Source organism: Pleurodeles waltl, chromosome 3_1, assembly GCF_031143425.1.
Source record: "Pleurodeles waltl isolate 20211129_DDA chromosome 3_1, aPleWal1.hap1.20221129, whole genome shotgun sequence".
In the NCBI taxonomy this organism is placed as follows: Eukaryota; Metazoa; Chordata; class Amphibia; order Caudata; family Salamandridae; genus Pleurodeles; species Pleurodeles waltl.
In genome coordinates, this window is record NC_090440.1 from 679,363,576 (window position 1) to 679,383,351 (window position 19,776).

Here is a 19,776-nt window from a genome sequence, read left to right on the forward strand (position 1 = left end):
GGTATACTCTCTGCCATTGTCTTACTAGCAATCTACAATGACTTATTTTCTTCCTCATGGATTCTCTAAATCATGGCTTAAATAGTCTTCCCCGATGGGTCATCATTTTCACTGGTATGACTTCATCTAAAATGTGCTTTATAGAGTCCTGAAAATGCTGTAATTCTCCTCCACTGATCGTTCTTCCTGGAGGCAGCTCAGACCGTCAAATATCCTCCTTTTTTTTACCCAAATTAGTTCATGCCATGATCTCCCTTGGAAGCACTTTCTCACGTTCATCTCCCCCATTCCTGCATCAGGACACTCCAATTCAAAGAAAATTAGTGCATGATCCAACCAGCTTAAAGGAGATAAATGTATTGAGTTAATTAAGTTGGAGAAGGCAAATATCAGATCTAGGATATGCCCTCCTAAGTGGATGGGGCCTGCTACTAAATGTTTCAGTCCCAAAACCTCACATGTGGGCAAGAGTTCCCTGTCCTGTGAGTGGGAGGAATCTTCTGCCCAGATATTGAAACCAATCAACACAACAAAATTGGCATGAACGAGGGCGAGATTAGAAACCAATTGCATAAAGGGCTGTAGGAAGCTATTTAAGGGGCCAGGTGGCCTGTAACATAAGAGACCTGACACTTCATTACTTTTACTTATTTTAATAGTAAAGCCAACTAATTCTGCACCCTGTATTTTGTCAATTTGAAGAACACCTAGCTCCCATTTATTTTTTTAAATGATCGCCAGGTCCACAAACCCCCCCCTTTTTTGTCTCCAACCTAGTTTGGCGCACTGCTTTAAAATCTGGAGGGCAAGTGAAACCAAGATCCACTTCTGAGTCCGAAGTGATCCATGTTTTGGTGATGAAAAGAATATCCCGGCTAGTAGATTCTAAAAGGAGTCTTAACTCTGAAGAGTGTTAAACCTGGGAACGGGCGTTGATTAATCCACATTTCAGCGTCTTCCCATTCAACTTTAAGGTGGAAGGATACGTGTTGCTGGCTTGCCTGCAATCGTTACTCCCTCGATACTCAGTATTTGAAGTGGGATCATACCTGAAGATAGTTGCCTCTGTGCTGTTAAACTGTCCCCTTACCTGAGGCTTCCTTACATCTCTGCCAAAACCAGCAGCATGGCTGGTGCTGTGCATGGACACTGCGCAGACTGGCAGATGAGCTTGCCTTTGGTGCACCTTCGGCACACCCACCATGCGCACTCGCTGCGCGGTCAAGCTACCATGCCTTTTTTATGTCTCCCCTTCCAATCCCACACAACAGGTAGACAGCTCACCCCCAAATGGCAATGGTGACCAACAAGCAGTGAGAAACTCACACAAGTAAGGAAAAAGAAAATGACTGTCACAGTGTGCCTCGTTTTTAAAAACCCCAGACCAAGAGATTCTTGTTCCCTCCCAACAGATATTCTCAAATTACTTAATTCTTTCATATAAGCATTGTCACTTTGAAATCAGACAAAGCAAAGTAAACACCGAGCTTCCTATTTGGCTATTTGCTATTTGGCCTCTGTCTTTGAATGCACAGTAAATGTGACAAGATAAGAACAAGTTTTAAAGGCCTGTTTACAGCAGGCGAGTTTGTGGAAGAATACAGTAAACAAGGTTTAGGCAATGGGAGAGACAAACTCAGCTGGACAGCCTACAGTAAATAAAGCCAGCAAATAGAAAGCCTGAAAATGTGAGTTACAAACCACAAACCCAATGGTGAGCAACAGGCAGAATGCATTCCTACGTCAACTTTCTGAATGTTCCCAAAATGTAATTAGCAAACCACACAGCTGTGCTGTCTGGTATGCTGCAACCTAAACACCTGAGTGCACAAATTCATACACCGCTCTTTGAGGCCATTGGACTGCAGCCCAGGACCACGCCTCTCCTAGAGGTCAAAGACCAATTTCGGTGTGGTTTAATACAGCTGGTGCGTAATACCAAGGCTGTATAGCCTCAAATCTACCTCATACCTCTTAAGTGCACCACCCTACACTCATTGTTTGTTTATTTCACTCTTGTGTGTCCCTTTTCGTCCCTGCTTTTTTCCTTTCTCGCTGTCTTCCCAAGTTTTGCTTCCCCTTTCTTTCTTTTCTCTCCCTTAATCTTGGTCAAAGTCTGATGAGGAAACACATTTTTTTCCCCAAAGAAATGCCATCAGATGCTCCTCAGTGGCAGCTTCGGCTGACCCTTGCTTGGCTGCCTATCTGGCGGCGAGAACACACATACTATCGCTGAAGTACAAGTGCTTGGACCCATTGTGCATTCTTCAAGGATGAACCTGATCGGTGCTTCACTAGCTCTCTACTGTGCCAGAACCTTCAAGACCCCAGCCCCGGTTTCCAGGTGAAAGGTAGGTAGCTTTGGTGATCAGATTTTCAAAACAATCAAATGCAACATGCCATAAACATAGAAGCAGGAGTGAAATGTTCTAGTGACAGCGGAACGCAGAATAATTTAGTTGATAGCAGTCACTTATACCAAAAATTTGACAATGAGGCACTAAAATGAAAATAAATGTAATTTTTATGCCGTGTTTTTTGGATAAGGGCTGCTCACTAATCCTGCATTGGTAGGTATGAACACTTTCCACCCTCTGCATTTAGTTGGACCTCTCAAAAAATCTGGGTTTGATAAACTTACTGGATATTTTGGGGACAAAAAGTTGAAAAAACAGGAGTGTCCTGGCAAACAGTACATCTGGCAACCTTAAGTTTACCATTGTTTATGGGTTTGGTTGCCAGGCATGTACGTTCCCTCTAGGGGTGTCGCTGGGGAGGGAGGTCGGTGGGGCTAGTGCCCCATCCATAAATGTCCTCGCCCCCTCCCCACCAACTTGTGCTCCACCACAGGCAACAGCTGCAGACAGCAAAAAGAGACACTGCAATCTCAGTGGGAATAGTCATGTTTTCCTGTTTAATTTTTGCTTTCCACTTACTCTTACTGAAGTAACTAACTGTGAACTCCCATGCACTGCTTTGACCTCAATTATTACATAAATCATGTGTTATGATATCATTGATAATATCACAGATGGCATTTGAAATGACGTCATTAGTGAATCTCAGATTTTTTTATTTTAAAATGTCATATTTTAACTGACATTGTCACTTAGCTATAACCTCACTCTAAATCTCAAGCTAACTGTTTAACTTCTGAGTTTTGAGTTATTATATGTATGTGTAAACATATATGTATATATATATATATATATATATGTGTATATATATATATATATATATATATATATATATATATATATATTCACCCAACAAGTCCGAAATATCCAGACCCTGATTTATTAGAAGAATGGGCTGAAAATGCGAAAGTAAGCTCTTTGATCTTTGAACATGATGAGGCTTTTAATGAAGTACGTGTCTAAAGAGAGGGCCAGAATTCTTTTTTCGGCTTATATTTCTTTTTTTGGCTTATATTCCAAGAATATATATATTCTTTTTTTGGCTTATATTTCTGTGACTCAGCTGAAGCTGAGTCCCAAGTTGACCATCAACACTTCCTTGTAGAAGTGTTGGCAGTCAATCAGATAGAAGCACGGGGACACCCATGGAGTATCCGCGTCCTTAGATATCTATATTTTTTGGCCTCAAGTTACTCCAAAACTCCTGAATGGATTCACACCAAATCACAAAAAACGTAAGTTGCATAACAAAATCTAGCTTTTCGTGTAATTCCGTTCAATGGTTCGTGCTGTAGGCATGTCCAAAGTCCTATGGAAAAATAAATGGGGTAAAATGCATATAGGGAACCCCCTTTTTCTTGGCCCCACTGGTTAAATCACCCCAAAACTTTCAAGACAGAAGCTGAACTGATCAACGTATATGTTTGGAAATTTTCTGAAAGATTTGTTAAGCAGTGCCAAAGTTATAGGCAAAACAAAAAACGCTCTGTCTATGGAAACTTGGTCCTAACTATAACTACCTAATGGCAACCGCCACTAGGTTATATTTATATATATATATAGAGAGAGAGAGAGACAGAGACAGAGAGAGAGGGCACAAAAGGCACCATTGAAAAGAACTGGGGGGGCCACCCACAACGCATCATGCTGATTGTGTGCATGTGTGCTTAATATATATATGTGGGTGGCCTCCCATTTTTTTTATATTTAAAACACACACACACGATGGATGTGCATAATCAGCATGATTAAGGCTCCCTGTTTTCCATTTTTACTGATTTTTACAGATAAATACAGACAGAAAAACATTTATTTTCCTGTCTGTATTTATTTTTAAATGTGGATACAAACGGGAATTATGTTGTTATTTTGAGTGATTCTAAATGCCTTCAAACATGACTGTCAGTCCCCTAGCTGTGTGGATTGACAGAAAAGGAGGTTAAAAAAATAAAGGAATTTTAGTAAAGAGACTTAAACCGCAGTAGATATGCACAACCTCTATACTAAAATGTGAATATGTGCTTATAAGTGCATATTTTATCATCTGAGTGTGTTTAATTCACTGAAACCTGTCAGGCGTTCAGGCATAAGTGCACATTTTTTCGGTTAAATAAATGCAGATAAATACCCTGTCGAGCTTCCTTTTTTCACAAAACCCAAACTAAATATGGATAAATACAGATACAATTACCAAATTATAAATATGGATAAATATAGATGGAAATGTCAAAAAATAACCATAAAACCGGGAGCCCTAATTATGATGCGTTGTGAATGTCCCCACAGTTTTTCTCTATGGAGCCTTGTGTGCCCTCCCTAAAAATCACAACAAGAAATGCCTCAGGGCCTCTCTCTTCTTTCATCAACCTTTTGGTGATTTCCATTTAGAGTCTACGGGTTCTTCTTTCAGCCCCACCCGTTAGTAACTGTATCAGCGCCAGCGCGCGTCTGTAGTCACTCTTGTATGCCGAGCACGGATACAAAATGAACCTGCAAACAAATCGACACACGGGAAAGAACAACGATCCGTGGCTGACATAGACAGAGAAAAAACACACCGGGCAACAAACAGCAGGTGCCTCTGCACGCCACTTGCGTTCTACACCATCACGTTATAGTTTACAAGGGACATGAAACATTAGATGTCCAAATAACTAGTCTAAGTTTTCCCTTTTTATGGTACCGCTACGTTGATTATATTGTTAATTGAGTATTTGTCCGGTTTCTTATCGAACTTCTTTATTCAAATGTTAATCCAATGTCACTTTTAGGTGTTGGCTCTTAGAAGCTTATGTTTTTTGGCTCGACCGTTCTTTATAAGTAAAACATTGCACACGGCGCCCCATATCGAATAACTCTGCTGCGCAGAAACAAGCATGATGTTACACTAAGGCGGTGGTGAATGTGATCTGGCGGCTCCCCAATGCTTACCGAGTGCAAGAGAGGGAAAACAACACGGATCAGAAAGACGGGGGAAGACAAAGACGGCAAAACCGTCACAAAAGGTGAAAGCAGGAACCTGCAAGAGCGATAAAAATGGGCTGTGGTGAATTAAGACTAGCAGCGGCTCTCCGATGTTTAATTTCACCGGCCGGGCGGCTTCTTAGCTCGGGCTCCGGCACTCTGTCTTTCACAAATTAAGCACTGCAGCGGTCACGTAACAATTCACACTCTACACTGGTAAATAAGACAATATTAGATTACCTATAAAGGATATGCAAACTAGAACAATACAGCACAAGGCTTAGTAGTCAGCAAATCACTCAACACGAGGCAACTACATAAAAACATTTCTACACTCGGGGTACAACAAATTGAATAACACCTGCTACTGGCATACTGTAGTAGGCGATCCTACCGAACAGAACAATAAACCGTGGACATGGAGAGTGAATAAGGAACCATAAACGGCCACTTGAATTGTGCGATAGGCTGCAAGTTTTTCACATAATTATGGATTTGTCGAATTTGCCACATAATTCATCATCTGGGGCTTAATCTGCACATTTTACCAAAAAAGTGTTTCTAGCTCAAACTGTTCAACAGTTACCAAAAAAAATGTTGCTCGTGTTGCCCACAGTGGAAGGCCCTCAAAAAAGTTAACTGTTCATCTTTATAGTGTTTAAGTCTACATTTGGGTGTTAAATTGGTACTAACGGGGTGCAACCAAAGCCCAGACAGTGTTAACACTTGTACAAATGACACAAGTATGAAGTAATACTATCGCAAAATGTGCCGCATTATGCTGCATAATTCTTCTTTTCTTGCCCCAAAATTAACTCAAACCTGCCCCTTAAATTGGCCCTCCTCCACCGTATAATTCCAGTAACTCTGACTATAAGGAAACGTCGCACAGATATACGTACACAGGACAACACACAGTGAAAAGCTACACAATGGCTAACACACAACAAACAACCCTACACTAGTAGAATTACACGGAGAAAATAAGTATTACCTAACAGGAATCCAAAATGTGGCTTAGCGTGAATCGCCACACAAGCGCACTCTGCCGGTCACCTGACTAGAATAGGGTAAAGGGGTCTGTTTTTCTTGGGTCTTGACTGTCTACCCAGCTCTGAAAGCAATCATGTACCTGCAGCCCACCGGGATAATGCCGGAGTGGCAGTATGGCCAGTTCAGCCCTGAAAAAAACCGCACTCCACCCTAAACAGCAAATTATTGCATAAGAGAAGTACCTCATAGCATTCACCCAGTAATATCCAACCCAACCACACAGAGCGGTAGTGCAGCAAACAGCCCTTCACAGGGGGTAACGGAGGACCCTGAAAAGCCTTCCAGAGAAGATCCAGCTCTGCACAGAGGGCAGCCTACCACAAGGAACACAGGGTACAATATTCCGCACATCACATATAAGAAGTAATAAGAGCACGCTTACTTCTTCAGTGGTAAATTGTGAGTGTAAATGCCGGGTGAATGAAGGTACAACCAGAGGCAGACTTTCTCGCTGGCACCTCCGAGCAAAGGTGTCCAAAATCTCGTCTTGGCCCGTTGCTCTCGGTGCCAAGAGCTGCGGCTGGAATAAAAGGCTATAGCTTGGGTGGTGCTGGTACAGGTGGAGGACGGGGCGGTCCGATCCAGGGTGGATCAGCTAGAGGGCACGTCAGGTGAGTTGACAGGTATTTTACCATACGTCTCTTTGGAGTAATTTAAGAGGGTGCAGATCTAAAAGCCTCGTTCTAGGAAACACGAACCTGCCGCGCCCTGGCTCCCTCATTCCTAACCGCATTCACACCTGGCGCACTTCCTCGTCGTTGGGACCAGATGCCTTTAGACACTGTTGTGTGGTGTTAGTGGCGCACGCGAGCGCCGCCGCTGTCCCGGCTTCGCGGGACCGTGCACCTAGGCAACGGCTGGAACATGGGGTCCCTCGGTGCTGCTTACTTATTGTGCTTGGATTGTGTGCTGCACCGTTAATTAGCTGGGTGCTAAAGTTTCAGAGCTCAGTGAGCGAGCGGCGGCAGGGAGTGTCCTACGCGACCGGGAATAAACTCATTGAATCGTTTCATGCGCTGCACCGAGGCTATGGCCAAGCGCCGTCGCTTTGCCTCGTCTCCCCGGGCCCGTTGCAGCAGAGAAGCGGAATCTGGAGCCGGGACAAGATCAAAGTCACCGCGGTTACAGCTACATCTGCCGCCCACTCTCTCCTTTTCTCAAACAAGTCACTTATCAGTGCTTGCTTAATTTATAAACAAAGAGTGTCGGTGCCCAAAGCTTTGCTCAGAAACCCCCGGGCGGTGTAATTAAATTTCGGCGCGGTGAATATAAAGGTTGAGTGGTCTTAAATCCAGTTTTGCTTCTTTAGTCCACTCCCACACGTTCCCTCCCCCTTTACATCAGTGGTGCGGGTTCCTGCTTTCTCACTTTCTGACGTTCTCCCCGTTTTCCTGGTTTCTTTGACATTCCCTTTTGCTTTCGGTAATTGTGTTTTGTGGACAAATAAATGCGGGTCCTCAAAAGTGAGTGTGGTGGCCCCCACTGGCTCAGATAAAGGACTGCTTCGCGTCTTTTGCTCCTTCCCATCACCTTTATCTCGTTCTGTTTTTTTTCTCCTACGTTCTCCATCTTCTCACTTTATGCCGCCTTTTCTCTATTGTATTTTACCTTTTCCCCATTGTATACCGCGTTCGTACACGTTAAGGATTATCCATTTCAGCCGCGCTTCAAATATTTATATATATCCAGTCTTTCCAGTCTTATTAGTCTTAAGTGTTTTTCTGTTTATTCGTACTTGTAGTTTATTCCACGCTATGTTTTGCTTCTCTTCTTTGTTGTAGCTGTGGTTTTACCTTTTCGTTTGTATTACACTTCTACAAGTCTTTTCTATATTCCCTATTCCCTATATTTATTTGAGACTTTTTTCCCGACGCTTTCTTATCTAACTCTAGCTTTATTATATTTTATATCCTGTATCTCTTGTTCGGCGGTTCTATGGTATTTCGTTTATTTTTTTACTATTCTCTTTGCTACATTCTATCCTTCCTCTCATTTCCCCTTCTTTGATTTCTACATTTTTTCGTTTTCACGTTTATTTGTGCGTTTAACACTTTCCTCGCATTCTATCCCTTTCTCTTCCTTCCGTAATTCCATTAGGCCTAACCTTCACACCTCTTTTGGGAAGTAGCTGATGCGCGCCTCTCGTCCCACCCTCCCACGGACACCCAGGGAGCTGCACCTCTGCACCTGCTACACCACTGATAACTACTTTCCTGACTGACAACGTTTTGCAGATCCCATATTTTTTGTTAATATACCGGCTCGTTTTGGAATTTAGCGCGTGCGTCATGCTTCTTAAATGCATCATTTAGGTACCAGCGGTTAATTTTAGGATTTAGCACGTGTCTCGTCCTTCTTAAACGCATAATTTAGATACCAAAATAACCTTTATTCCGCTTCAGGGCGTTGCATTCGTTTTTTTAGATGGAAGCCTACAAGACAGCACACTGTCTGGTTAGTTCACGACTCTTATGGGCATTCGGAAAGCCATGGGAATGCATTTCACCCATTGCTTACTATATTGGCTTTGTGGTTTGTAATATTCTTTTTCTGGCTTTCCACTTGCTGGCTTTATTCGTTTTTAGGCTGTCCAAGTTGCTTCTCAGTCCCGGGAGCATCCTTTATTTACTGGGGTTCTTTAAGATTTCTCTCTCTCAATGGACATTCATGGTCCCTGGTCTTCCCAACTCCGTTTCTTTTTTCTTTTTAGAGCATTGTGTGGTCCCCATTCCAGAGCCACTATTAGCCGCAAGCCCCGCCCCATTCAAGGAATTTTCTTTAAAAACAGGTAGGGGGTGCACAACCCCCCACCTTGAGCCTCCAGTGGTCCCAGTGGCTGCAACCCCTCGGGCCCTATATATTTTAAGTGGGTGACCCGGTGCCCAACCGGGGCACCCACAAAACATAACATTGAGGGTTATGGGGGGAGCCCCATGCACCTCAGGACCCCAGCTGGCTCCCTGCACAAAAGCCAGCTGCTTGTGCCTGCTCCCACTGTCTCAATGTCTGCACTCTCCATACCATCCACATACAAAAATGATAACTGTTGTGACCTGTGCTCCTCTCTTCCTACAAAGCTGAATCTATTTAATTGTCTTTAGACTGGACCTCATCCACCACACTGGAGATCACTGCTTTACATTTGAACAGCAAGGCAACACCATGGAGATGTGGCAAGGGAACCACTTAGCAGTTCTGGAGATGAATGAAAGAGCTCTTCAAATGCGACCAAAAATGTCCAATAAATGAAAGAAAGAATTGGGAATAAAAAGTAAGCAAAAGTTCCAGAGCCAAATCAGGGAACACAGGTGAACAGCCTGTATTGCTCAAACATGTAAAGGCAATTTCAATAGCATACAGAAAGTAAAATCAATGTATTCTATATTCACTATGGCAGATGACGCTGCCCAAATTCAGTTTTAAAAAGTAGTTAACTGAATAGAACTAGGCCCCATCAAATGTTTTATTACAAAGGTTAAAGCTTATAATATGTTTGTTTTTCACATTACACAAATGTTATTAAATTTTGCAAGTGGAACCCTGATGCAGGATTTGAGGACGGGATCAGCTGGTGGATGGGGAGGGAAGCAGAAGAGGAGCAGAGATTGAGCAGAGAAGTAATGGGTGGGAACAGCATGGAGTGAAAACCAGACAAAGACCAAAAGGATGTAACAGAGGCAGAAGCTGCCTGACGGTCCCAGCAGCACGGCAACCCCAAGAAGAAATGCGCTATGAGCCTGGACGCTGCTATCATGTGCAGGGTTGTGGCTACAGGCAAGAGACTTGTACACTATTCATAGTTGTGTCACAATGGATAGTAAGGTCCTGGTGTGGAGCGAAAGGCATAGGATGACTCAGGCAGGAGGGGCTGACTACACCAAAGAAGGGTGATTGAGAGGACACGGCTATGCAGGTGATGGAATACACAGAGTTGGTACTGGTGGCACCAGGGTATATTACAGTAAGGAAATTCTCAAGAGGCTCAATATCAGTTTTGTTCTTTCCAAGGTCATGAGATCCTCAAACGGAGTGCTCTCTTTCTGCAAACAGGCGTTTAAAGCTTGTTCTTATCTTGTAACGTGCTGTGCATTTAAAGGCAGAGGTGAAATGCCAGACACTGTATTCTGAGGGAACTTGTGTTTACTTTTCTTTTGCTGACTTCAATGCAAGAGAATGTATGTGCCAATCCATCCTGCAGAGTACCCTTGTGAGAGGACAGGCCGTAGAATGATATTTCTTCTAGCACACAAAAAAAATAGACTGCACTGATATTTTAGAATACATCAGAAATAGGAAAGTAAAAATGAAGCACTTCTTTTGTACTTCTGAAGTGTGGTGGAAACAAATACTTTAATACAACCAAAACACCTCAGTACTGATGTTGACTGATAATTGACTTTCCACACATTTTCATTTGTGTGCAGTAAAACTCAGAGTTGTCTTAAGGATTTTGTGGGCTCTGGGCAAGACCGTTTTGGGGGCCCCTTTTCAGAACAACTTTGAATTTTATTACTCGTTTCCTTATAACTCAGGCTCACATGGTGCCAGAAAGTGTTATATGTTAGACTTTGAGAAACTTACAAAAGCAGTTAAAATATGACATGCACGGAAACCGAAAAATATTTCAGATGACAGTGGTCAGAGTGGTTCAGAAGTAAATATAGGCACAGCCACAGAAAGAAGCTTACACAAAGAAATAGAATAGTCAGAGGGCAAAAAATGAGAATGTTCATGTTGTCAGGGGGTCCTTGGATGATGGGGGTCCTGGGTAATTGCCCCCTTTACCAATGCCTTAAAAGTCTGTGGTAAAACTGTGTGTCTGTGCAAATGTAATGGGCATTTCAATTGGAAATGTGTAAATAGCACTACTGCTCTACCAGACCATGCATACTCCACACTGTGCCAATACACTTTACTGTACTCCACTCTATGCCCTTCCACTCTGTACATGCCACTGCATTCTAAGACACTCTATGAAACATTTGGCCACTCCATTCCATGCCACTCTATGCCACTCCCCTCCACTTCACAGCCTTCCACTCTACTCCACTTACCCCAATCCACTCCATTCTACCCCACTCCTCTCCAGTCTACCCTAGTCCACTCCAATCAACCCCATTCCACTTCACTCCAATCTACCCCAATGTACTCCACGCCAGTCTACCTAATTCCAATTCTGTCTACCCCACTACATTCTTCCCAATCTACCTCACTCCACTCCAGTCTATCATACTCCACTCCAGTCTACCCCAATCTCCCCAATTTACTCAATTTCCCTCCAAACTACCCATGCCACTCCATCCAAATCTACCTCACTTCCCTCCAACCTACAACACTCCACTCCAATGCACCCCAATGCAATCTACCCCACCCCATCCCAATCTAACCTACCCCACTACACTCAAGTCTTCTCCAAACTAACCCACTACACTCAACTCCAATCTACCACAATCTACTCCATTCCAAACTATCCCACTCCAATCTGTCCCACTCAATCTACCACCAATCTACCCGACAACGCTCCAATCGACCGTTCTGTAATCCAACACAAACTGCCCCACTGCAGTCTACCCCACTCCAATCCACCCTAATCTAATCCACTCTGCTCCACTCCAGTCTACCAAACTCCACTTCAATCTACCCCACTCTATTCCAATTTAGTTCTATCCACCTCACTCCACTCTTCCCCAAATCTACCCAACTCCACACAAATATCCACTCTACTCCAATATATCAAACTGCACTCTACACCTATCTACCCACTCCACTCCAAATATTTCCCACTCCACTCTACCCAATCTACCCCACTCCAATATACCACAATCTACCAACTACAATCAACTACAATCTACCCCACTCTACCCAATCTACTTCACTCCAGTCCACTACAATCTACCTCATTCCACTCTGTCCCACTCCACTTCACTCCATTCTACCCTACTCCAATCTACCACACTCCATTAAACTCTTTCCCACTCCACTCCAATCACACCCATTCCACCACAATCCACCTCACCCCAATCTACCCTACTCTACACCAGTCCAATGTACCTCACACCAGTCTATCCCACACCACTCTACCTCACTCTACTCTATCCCACTCCTCTCTACTCTATCCCACTCCTCTCTACTCCTCTCCATTACAATCTACCCTAAACCAAAATACCCCACAACAATCTACCCCACTCCAATCTTTCCCATTCTACCCCACTCCACTCCAGTCTACCACATTACACCCCAGCCTACCCCAATCTACCCCGCTCTAATCTACCCCACTCCAATCTACTCCACTCATCACCAATGCACCCCCTTACTCCAATGCAGTCTATCCTGCTCTAATCTACTCAACTCTTCTCCACTACAATCTACCCCATTCCAGTCTAACTCACTGTAATTCGATCTACCACACTTCACTCTCTCCATTCTACCCCAGTCTACCCCATTCCACGCTACTCTAGTCTACCCCATTCCACGCTACTCCAATCTTCCTCATTCCACTCTACCCCAATCTACTCCACTCCAATCTACCCCACCTCACACTACATCACTAAATTTTAGCCATGCTGAAAAGCAGTCACACTGGTGTACAACAAGACCAAAACACATTGCTAAAGCCAATAGCTCTATCATAGGCGAGAACAGTTGACTTTGCCAATGCTTGTTTAATATTGTTCTCTTGAAAGGCAAGTAGTTTGGCTTAAGGGCATAGTAGGAAGATCTAGTACAGTTGCTCCCAACTTGTGACCCGTGGCCCCCCTAGGGTCTGTGACACATTCCCAGAGGGTCCGCAGGCCTGACACAGCAGGGAGGTACTTCTCCAGCTCGGGCCTTTGACAGAAACACATGCATGTTTTTTTTTATATTTATTACTTCATTTGTGCAGCAGTTTTAAAAGCACTGCAAAGTTTCTTGTACATTGAGCAGCTTTTGGGCAAAAATAAAAGCGGCAAGCTAACTCTGGTGATAAAGCTCCTGCTGGAGAGAGATGTGAGTTTTGTCTAGTGGCAATTTTGACTTATCCAAGATATGGCAGATGGTTAATATGCCTGTTGAAAAGAATGTGTATCAGGCAAAGAACGGTATCTATGTGCACAGCACAGTGGATTACTGCTTTTGTCACAGAGATTCATATGTTACTGTGCAGTTCATAAGTTCCAATCGCAATCTAGCACAGTGAGCTAAGAGCTGCCATCAAAGAGCTGCAAGCGAACTGCATGGCACAAATTAGATAGTTATGTTTTTTTCTGAGTCTTTCATTTTTCTTATGCTGACAAAAAATAAGAAGTGCTATAAAACAAATGAATTACATGGGACTGAGAGGTTATTGAGAGATCAGAGGCCATTAAGGTTTTACTTCCTTTCCCCACCACATATTTATGTGAAAAAACTTTCTCATATCTTATGTACCTAAAAAATAAAAACCTGACCTGAGGATTCAGCTTTTCTTAATAAAACGAAAATTGAAAAGTTATTCACAGAGATGCAATGCCAACCTTCCCATTAACTTTTTTGATGTTTGTATAATTTTCAATATAAAATAATAATCTTTAGTAATTTGGGTATTTGGTGTGTACATGTTGTTGTATTTTTGTGAATTACTGTTTTAATGTTTGAAATCTAAACTGTACAAATTGCTTGGAGGTCCCGGTGTCCAATATTGATTCAGTGGGGGTCCGCAGGAGTCAAAAGGTTGGGAACCACCGATCTAGAAGATTTGTGGAACCCCAGGCCAGCTCGCACTCTAAGGGAGGGTGATCGGGGAACTAAGAGTGGGGTGGGAAAGTGAGTGAGCGAATGTGCGCAATAACTTTTGCCCCTTTTGCAAGAATTGTGTTGAATTTAAAACTGGTAGGTTTGGGCCCATTTTTTCCCCAGAGGAGCCATTCAGAAATACATTTACTTTTTATATTTAACTTAAACCCATCTTTTTTTTCTAGATCCAAACTTCATTCTAAAATACCCACACAAAACGTATTCAGCTAAAATCTCACAAAAGAAACAAATCATATTTTAAATATTTGCAGAAGCACAATCTATTTTTTTTTTTAGAAAGTTATTACTGTGAAAATTAATTTCAAAATGAATTTCTTCCTTCTATTTATGTGTTGGTTTAAAAAAAATTCCAACTTTTTTTCTCTCTCAACTTTTGGGATGTTGAAGTACAGAAGGGCGACAGTAGGTGGTGTCAGGTGTGTTACTATTACTACTACAGTAGGTGCAGTGGCACCGGGGCCCAGAGTTGTGAAGGTATCAATGTGGCTGTCTTTTATCACTCAATCGCGGTGGAGGAGTCCATTTTCATTGCTTGGTTTGGAGCCACTGGCACCTCTACCGATGGGTAAAGTCCAACTGAACGCCATTATTCCTCTATTGCTGCCGATATCACCAGTACTGAATGAAGCACCTGGCTTTGGAACAGGAAGGTGGAGCCGAGGGGGAATCTGAAGGATCAGGGCAGTGGAGTGTAGCACACCAAAAGGGGGGCTAGCCAGTAGATGCGAGTGCATGACAGAACGCAGAAAAGGTCGAGGCTCAGTGCTCAGCTTGTCATAAGACAACTGTGTAGTGTCTGGTGGCGGCAGTGATGTGAAATAAGGCAATTACACCTGAGAGAGAATAGTAAGAATGCCCAACCCTGTGCCTGCTAATGGGAAGGCAGAGCTGAACTATTAATACCGGAGGATGCTGGATGGTGTAGCAGGGAGGGGTGCTGGGTATCACGCTCTCTGCGGCCAATATGTTTCCTCATTCTCCACAGGTTCAGACTGGATGAGCAGGGTTGGGAGAAGAGTGGTGGCAGGGGAGCCCTGTGGCAGCCCAAGCACTGACCCTGCATCACTGGGCGGAACTGAGAAAAGAAGAGTAGTAAATTGCTGGATAAGAGGCCAAGGACGGCTGGCCTCAATGGAGGAACTACTTGCGGATGTCGGGCTCCATCCGGGCCAATTTCTGTTGTATAATTCCCTTATTTGGGTGACAGGATCATACTGGGGACGCCATGCAACAGTAACATGCAATACACCTAACAATTCAATATTTACATGTCAGGGGGATGGGTTACCCCCTAATAAGTTGACTTTCCAGCCCACTAGGCACACAGGCTGCAGTATCCCTCACTTCATTGCGAGAATACCGGGGCCGCGAGTTCAATCATCCAAGCACAGATAGAAAGTGGCACAGCATCCTGGCACACCCTGCCCTGGTGTCTGCAATTATTGCTTTCTGTTAATGTGATAATACATATTGCATCAGGCTTACCTCACCCCAGATAAAATTAACCACTACTTCTACCGCCTGACTGCTCCTCTCTCCCGTTGGCTGTTACTTGACGCAGATTTCCTACATATGTTCTGGGCGGGCCCATCGCTTACCAAGAACTGGATATGTGTCACAAACATTTTAGCATAATGTACGGAAAATTCCTCGTTACACACATTGGCGATGTGCCTCCTTGGAATGCGGCGCCGGGCCAAAAAGAACAGTGCAACCAGTGGCGGTTTCTGTGTAAGGGCGTAGGGGCTACGCCCTCTTTACTTCCAGGGTGAAAAAGAAAGCAATGTGCATTGCTAAATCTGCCTTTATTTACGTTTTTTTACCTGTTTGTTATGTACCCTTACAAACAGAAACTTGAACAAGGGGCTTCTCTGCGAGACTGATGCTTTTTATACATTTGCAAGTCGCTCCCCTGGTGGGCGGGCCCAGAGTCGAGAGTATTTTGCCGGGCTGACAATCTCTCAGCCCTGAGGTCTGTGAGGTCATCAGCTCGGCAAAGACTTTCCACAAGGGCCAGTCTCCACCCCCTGAGGACGTGGAGATAAGTTAGCCCTGGGCGCTTCAGACCCTATCCCTGAAGTGCTAAGCCTCCACGTCAGTCAGGTAGTGGAGAGAGTATCGACACCCCACCTTCCCACCTCGTCACAGGGTGGGGTGGGACTCACCCTGTGACGAGGTGGGAAAGGACCTCCTCCCTGTGCTTATGGTCCATGTCAGAGCAGCCTGAGCCCGCGTGCCTCTGAGGAGACCCCACCCCCGCATGAGGCCCGCTACATCTTGCCAGATGGCTATCAGCAGACCCTTGTGGCTCTGGCAGAGGAAGGCCCCTGCACTTGGGAGGAGATATCAAGACTCAAAGTACTAAGGTGGTCATTCTGACCCTGGCGGTCTTTGACCGCCAGGGCGGAGGACCGCGGGAGCACCGCCGACAGGCCGGCGGTGCTCCAATGGGGATTCTGACCGCGGCGGTAAAGCCGCGGTCGGACCGGCACCACTGGCGGGGTCCCGCCAGTGTACCGCCGCCCCATTGAATCCTCCGCGGCGGCGCAGCTTGCGGCACCGCCGCGGGGATTCCGACCCCCCCTACTGCCATCCAGATCCCGGCGGTCGGACCGCCGGGATCCGGATGGCGGTAGGGGGGGTCGCGGGGCCCCTGGGGGCCCCTGCAGTGCCCATGCCACTGGCATGGGCATTGCAGGGGCCCCCGTAAGAGGGCCCCTACATGTATTTCACTGTCTGCTGCGCAGACAGTGAAATACGCGACGGGTGCAACTGCACCCGTCGCACAGCTTCCACTCCGCCGGCTCGATTCCGAGCCGGCTTCATCGTGGAAGCCTCTTTCCCGCTGGGCTGGCGGGCGGTCTGAAGGCGACCGCCCGCCAGCCCAGCGGGAAAGTCAGAATTACCGCCGCGGTCTTTCGACCGCGGAACGGTAATCTGACGGCGGGACTTTGGCGGGCGGCCTCCGCCGCCCGCCAAGGTCAGAATGAGGGCCTAAGTCTCCTTTAACACAGCGCACGGACCTCGGTGTCCCCTGCACCTCTGCCGTTCCTTCTGGAATGCTCTGACCCCTTCCGTCTCCCTTTCCTCCCTTTCCTCCCTTTCCACGTTTCCATCCCTCAGCCTTGCTGCACAGAGGGCTCCTGCAAGCGTGCTCCTCTGTACCGGAGCACACCGCCTAGCACCAGCAGAGAGCACCCTATCTTTGAAACATGCCTGTTTGTAATCGGAGGAGGGTCCAGTCTGCTTGGAATTACAAAGTGAGCGGTCTCGTGAGCTCCTGGGCTGCACGGTTTATTCTGCAAGGGGCCTGCTGCGGGTTCCCTACAGAGGGGGCGCTGGACGTAAAATACATGGGAAGCGTCTTTGTGCATGGATGGCTACTGCTGTATACTTTCCAATAGCGCGGGGCTTATTGTGGATTTTCTAGCACTTTACTGAGGTACATCTAGGTTTGCGTGCGTGCTTCAACTGTGTGTAGGGCATACCTGGCCCGGGCACTGTTACTGCCCAGTGCGGAACATACTGTAATGTATGGAAATTATACTTCTTACACGTTCAGCAGGTGTAGTGGTCTTGAGCGAGATTCCATCCTTTACTTTGGTTGAAGCATTGATGAAGTGCATTTTCGCACCTAACATTTGAGGCAGACACCTGTACAAAGCTGCTTGTTTGCCTCCTGCATGCGCCCGCTTCGGAGTGTTGTTACTGTGTGCCTCTCCCGTGTCATTTTAAAGAATGACCGTTTTACTAGTCGAGGTGAGCTTTGAGCGGTTGCCCCATTCTTTGTACCGGACGTCCTCATGCATTGAAACTGAAATTGCATTTATTTAGTGCTTGGTATCGCCGACGAGACATTGAATGCACTAGGCGCTGACTCCTTGGCACAGCCGATTATTTGTTCCTCCTGCAGATGGTACCGTGGGCTGCGGATGGTGTGAGAGGAGGAAGGCAAGGTGCTACTATACTTGTCAATCACACGAGAGCCGGATCTATGCAGGCTCATCTGACATCTTTTTTGCTGTGCTAGGTACTTGCCAAATCCCAGTGGTACATTCCCTCCCCCACACCAAAGGGGCTCAGTGGAGTTACCAAATCGAAGGCAACTGCAACCTTCGGAGGCAGGGGTCGGGTTTGTCACAGTGGACATTTCCACAACCCCACCTGTCTCTCGTAAACTGCTTGATATGAGGTATTCGATTGTGTAACAGCCCGCCGAGGTTCTAAATACGTCTTGCCCATGATTTGATACTTCGCAGATGACCCTTGAAACAGTACCCTTTTACAGTTATTGTTTTTATTCAAGTACAGCGCCTTGTCCAGGTGACTAGATATGCAATTTGTCCTGCAATATATTCATTAAAACCACCGAAAACACACAAGTTCCATTTAGAAGTGCAAAATTGTCTTCTGAGGTGCCAGACTGTGCAGAATGTCTGCTCAGCTCTTCCAGGCAGCAGTCTCACGTTCACATCAAACACTGAAGTAAAGGCTGCTCATCAGGTTCAGAGGGGGCACCCCCTCCCTCACCAGGGGAATGTTATCCGATTCACAGCACATTCCGCACACCTGCTGCACAGCTGTTTGACCCACTTAGCGTGGATGGAGCCGCAGCCAACCATTGTATTGCTGTTTGCATGGGCAGGAACCACAAAGATGCAGGCTCACATGTGAACCCTGGTTAATGCTGCTGCGCGTGTGTTTAAGCGGACAGGCAAGAGCTTTTGGTAAGTAAATACTCATTTATGATGGACATGTGGCGTAGTTAATGGTCACTATTGTTTTAGTGTTTTTTTCATGGCAAATAACCGGTGTTGGCAGCTAGCAAAGCAACACACGGAGAGTAGAAGTAAACAAATGTTTAATTCATTAACATAAAATATTGTGCTGGAAATGCACCATTTTATACCATTAAAAAAAAAACATGGGGAATCGAGGCTGGCTTACCAAATAACTCCATGCCCACCGAACGTTAACTCGCCCCCCTCTTGCCCAAGCTGCGGAATCCCAGCCCCGCCACTCTCAAACTTCACCATCCGCCACTGAGTGCAACTGTACTGTTCCAAACTTGGCTCTTCTCTTTGCAAAGCGCGTGATCACTTGGAGACGGAAGCACCCAAAACGCCTATGCGCTCTGCCTGGGCACTCTCCATGGAGACCTGGGCTCAAGTCGAAAGCTCGGCCTTGCAGCGAAAAGATATTATGGACCGGCACAAAAACCCTATCTCCGCCAGCAGGGACAATCTGCTGGCCAAGCCGCGGTCTGCCTTGAGGTTCGAGTACTTCCCTCCCTCGAGGCACTTTCACCTGCCACCAGAACATGATAGTTAATGCCGCCCTATAAGCGCATCATGTAATAATAGCTGTCATTTACCCCTCGACCCAGAGCTGGATATTTTGTGTGGGCGCAGGCTCGTTCTAATGATTGTAACTGCGAAATGTTATATCTTTTTCTGGTTATGTGATTGTATGATCTCTCTACGCCCTGTCACATTGGAAGATGCACCGCGGTTACCTGCTGACATACATATACCTGTACTACTTGCCCTGGTATTAACGACTGTATTCT

At 45.5% G+C, this 19,776-nt stretch overlaps 1 protein-coding gene across 4 annotated transcripts in view; it reads right to left on the reverse strand.

Moving 5' to 3' along the window:
* LOC138284478 (4-galactosyl-N-acetylglucosaminide 3-alpha-L-fucosyltransferase FUT6-like) overlaps positions 1 to 19,212 on the reverse strand; it is a 240,172-nt gene extending 220,960 nt beyond the window's left edge. Inside the window, exon 1 of one of the 4 annotated variants that reach the window (XM_069223284.1) lies at positions 19,155 to 19,212. The gene's annotated coding sequence lies outside the window, so the exon portion shown is untranslated. Of the gene's footprint in view, positions 1 to 6,816; positions 7,207 to 19,154 lie in introns of those variants that run through there. The other 3 variants (XM_069223285.1, XM_069223286.1, XM_069223283.1) reach the window with 3 other exon arrangements.
* Positions 19,213 to 19,776: the final 564 nt, after the last annotated feature.